Source organism: Agelaius tricolor, unplaced genomic scaffold (genome assembly GCF_023055355.1).
Source record: "Agelaius tricolor isolate 1412-34295 unplaced genomic scaffold, bAgeTri1.0.p SCAF_2, whole genome shotgun sequence".
NCBI lineage: Eukaryota > Metazoa > Chordata > Aves > Passeriformes > Icteridae > Agelaius > Agelaius tricolor.
The window spans coordinates 31,364,808-31,369,107 of record NW_027269262.1 but is presented as its reverse complement, the minus strand read 5'-3'; positions in this window follow the sequence as shown (position 1 = coordinate 31,369,107).

Here is a 4,300-nt window from a genome sequence, read left to right as displayed (position 1 = left end):
TTTTAAAAATGAACTTGGTTTTTGTACATTTTTTCAATGTTTAAAACTATATGATTTAACATTACCTCTGAATGCCAGTGATCAGTAAATTTTTTAAGGAAATACCTCAATTTGAGCATTCTTCTCTTGTTGCTTGTCTGATAGGTTAAAATGGACTATAGGGTGTGATGAAGTGAGCATATGATATAGGTGCTTAAACTGTGCTATAGAAGGCGTATGATGATTTACTGAAGGGGACCTAAATGATACACTACAAGTGTTGAGTGCAGTTACACAATCATGGCTCATTCTGCTCAACTGGACATTTTCCTCGTGAATGGCTTGTAAATTAAATTTTCAGCGTGAAGCCAAATTAAAAAATGAAACAAAAAATACTTGGTTTCCTCTGGATTTATTTTTCAACTTTTTTTTTTTTTTTTTAACCACAGGGTTTAAAATAAGGGAAAGGATACAATAATTGTAAGACTGAGTCTGTATATGTTTAGGCATGCTTTATTGATGGGTGTTCTCTGTGTCAGTGTGTGTAGGAAAACAGTGTTTATTTACCTGACAACTGGGAGGATGAAATGCAGGGGTTCAAAGGGGGAGGGAGGGGAGGAAAAAAAAAAACCCAACAAAACAATATCCCTCTGTGACAGCAATATTGTCTCCAGTTCTATTTTGTGTGCTTTAAGAAAAACACTGAAAGATCAAAAAGTATTCAGAAAAGGCACTCCAGAATTCTGGGAGAATAAGTCTGTCTAAATTAGACTGAATTAGCTCTGGCTACATTTTTTTTATTCAGGAAGCAGACAAGAAGGGATCCAACACTCCAGATACCTATATACCTAAAAAATTTATAATGGAGGGTGGAAAAAAAGGCATCCTCTGAGGTCCAGTGGGTGTAAGCTGAACCATTAATATGAACAGTATCAAGAATAAAAGTGAACCACCGGGGAGTCTCACCAGAGAAATAACAGACATTCAGCATGATACGAGGATTTCAAGGGAAGACTTGTTAGTGTTTTACTTAATGTTATTCTCTAATTTCAAGTGATGGAGTTGTTGTGGTTAACCTCAGCTGGCAACTAAGTACCACGTATCCACTTGCTCACTCCTCCCCCACCCCTGGGGAAGAGGAGGAGAACTGGGGAAAAAAAGGAAAAACCTGGGGATTGAGATGAGAACAGTTTAATAACTGAAATAAAATAATAATGAAAAAGGTGACAACAAAGAGACGGATAAAACCCCAAAGAAACAAGTTATGCACAACATAATGACTGACCAGCCTCTGACCAATGCCCAGCCCCTCACTGAGCAGTGATCAGCCCCTCCCAGCAATTCCCCTCAATTTATATACTGGGCATTATGTTCTATGTAAAGAATATCCCTTTGGACAGTTCTGGGCAGCTGCCCTGGACATGCCCCCTTCCAGCTTATTGTGCACCTCCTCATTGGCAGAGCATGGAATTCATCCCACAAATGGGTTTGCTTTTGCCTGAGGCAGCAGTAACCCAGATTGCTTTTCCCAGCATATTTTTTACATGCATTACAGGAACTTTATCACCTTCCACATGAAAGTGCATAGAAGATTTGATTGGGCATGGCCAGCCAAAGTGACAGATCCTCTGGTCTTGATTAACCACATGGCCTTTGCTAAGTGTGCATCCCACTGTTGGAAGATCCCACCTTGTTCTGCCTCTTCCTCGTGTTCTTGTGGTGACCTCACTTTGTTCTCCTTTACTGAACAAGGTGACTTTTGCATCTGTGTTTTCTCCTGTACAGGAGCAGCCAACACCAGCATGGGTTGGTTCTCAGGGCCAGGTGCTGTGCCTGTCACTGGGGTCGGAGTACCTGCAGCCCCTGTTCTCTTGTCATCAGATCCAGAGACTTCTTCTCCCCTTGAGGGTAATGAATAAGGTTGAAGAGGACCCAGTTGGCCTGGGCCAGACCCCAGCACGTTGCAATCATCTGTGTCTCTCTGGAACAGCCAGGGCACCAGCATACTTTTTCCAGATGTTTTACTAGTTTTTCTACCATCTGCACTTGTTCAAGGGTAAAGTTGAATACACTGGAGGGGTTGCCACTGTCCTGGGCACCTGCCCGTGCTGTCCCACTGTAGTGGGTTGGCCTGGAAAGGCTCCCACCAAAGCCTTTCTCTCACTCCCCTCCACAACTCGACAGTAACAAAAGGTTCATGAGTTGAGATAAGAATGGGAGAGATCACTCATGGAATAGTGTCACAGACAAAACAGGTCAGAATTAGAGATAATAATTAAAATTATCACTATCAAAGAGCAGTATAATAAGAGGTAAAATAAAACCTTAAAAACACCTTCCCCCCCACCCCTCCCTCTCTCCCTCCCAGCTCTAGCTCCTCCTCCAGTGGTGGAGGGAAACAGGGAATGGGCAGGATGGTCAGCTCATCACCCAACATTCTCCTGCTGCTCAGGGAGAGGAGCTCTTCCTTTGCTTTGCCATGGGGTCCCTCCCATGGGAGACAATTCTCCATTAACTTCTCCAGCATGAGTCCACCTCATGGGCAACAATCATCCCAAAACTGCTGCAGCGTGGGTCACTCTTCTGCAGGATGCAGTCCTTCCAGGACAGGCTGCTCCAGCATGGGCTCCTCTCTCCATGGGCCTCCCCTAGAGTAACAGCCTCCTCTCACACATCCATGTGCTCCAGCGTTGGACTTCTCCATGGGCTGCAGGCGGATCTCTGCCTCCCTCTGGATATCTCCATGGGCTGCAGGAGCACAGCTGCCTCACCATGGTCTGCACCATGGGCTGCAGAGGAATCTCAGCTCTGGTGCCTGGAGCACCTCCTCCCCTGACTTGGGTGTCTGCAGAGTTGTTCTTCTCACACGTTCTCACTCGCTACCATTTCTACTTGGCCCTGCCTTGACAGCAGCATGTCCAGCTTTGGGACTACCAGGGAGTGGCTCTGCTGGACATGGAGGAAGCTTCTGGCAGCTTCTCACAGAAGCCACCCCTGCAGCCCCCCTCCTGCTACCAAAACTTGGCCATGCAAATCCAGTACATCCTTCTGACCCACTGAATCTGTGCTGCTCCATCTGGGACATCTGGGACATTGTTGCTCCAGAAGACCCAGTGTTGGCATTGCAGTATCCTCGATGGGAGCACTCCTGCTGCTTGGTCCGTGGCCCCCCATGCTTTAGGCCTTTCTTTTTTTATAATAAAAGCTGAAATCACTTTAGTACCGGGAGCCTGCTCTCATTTTTATCACTTATCCTAGAGTCACACACAATCCATTCAGGCCTCCAAGATCATCAAGTCCAACCCATGGCATCAGCTAGACCATGGCACAAAGCACCAGGTCCTGGCTTTCCTTAAACACCTCACAGGGATCCATCATCCAACTCCACCTCACTGGGCAGCCCATTCCAACATCGAATCACCCTTTCTGTGAGGAAACTCCTCCTGAAGTACAACCTAAACTCCCACATGCAGTTGTCACAGACACATTTTATGAAAAATCCTTTCTTTAGGATTTTTTCTCCTGAGAAGCTGAGAGGAACAAAATGTAAACAATGGTTATCTGCTGCTGTGGAATGCAACAGGTGCATCTGTGATTGGTCTCATGTGGTTGTTCCTAATTAATGGCCAATCACAGTCAGCTGGCTCGGACTTTCTGTCCGAGACACAAGCTTTTGTTATCCTTCTTTCTTTTTCTATTCTTAGCTAGCCTTTTGATGAAATCCTTTCTTCTATTCTTTTCGTGTATTTTTAATATAATATATATCATAAAATAATAAATCAAGACTTCTGAAACATGGAGTCAGATCCTTGTCTCTTCCCTCATCCTAAGACCCCTGCGAACACCGTCACACAACCTAAACGCCCACATGCAGTTTAAGACTTTGTCCTCTCATCCTGTTACCTGGGAGAAGAGGCCAACCCTCCCCTGTCTGCAGCCTCCTTTCAGGGAGCTGTAGAGAGCGATAAAGCCCTCCTAAGACCCCATTTCTCAGGCTGAACACCCTCTGGGTGCTGCTCCACATGGGACTTGTTCTCCTGACCCTTCACCAGCTCCAGTGCCCTTCTCCGGACTCGCTCCATCAGCCCGGTGTCCTTTGCTCCGGCCCCGAGCGCGGCTCCCTCCGCTGCAATCCCGGAGCGCTCCCGGCGGCGGGCCCGGCACACAGCGCCCCCTAGCGGCTCCCGGTGCTGGCGGCCGCGGCCGGCCGGGGTTGGGAGGAGGGGGCGGTGCCTCCCGCGGCCGCCGGAAGTGACGGACGGGCCGGCGGGGCGGGGCGGGGCCGGCGAGGCGGGGCGCGGTGGGCGGCGCGTGGGGGATG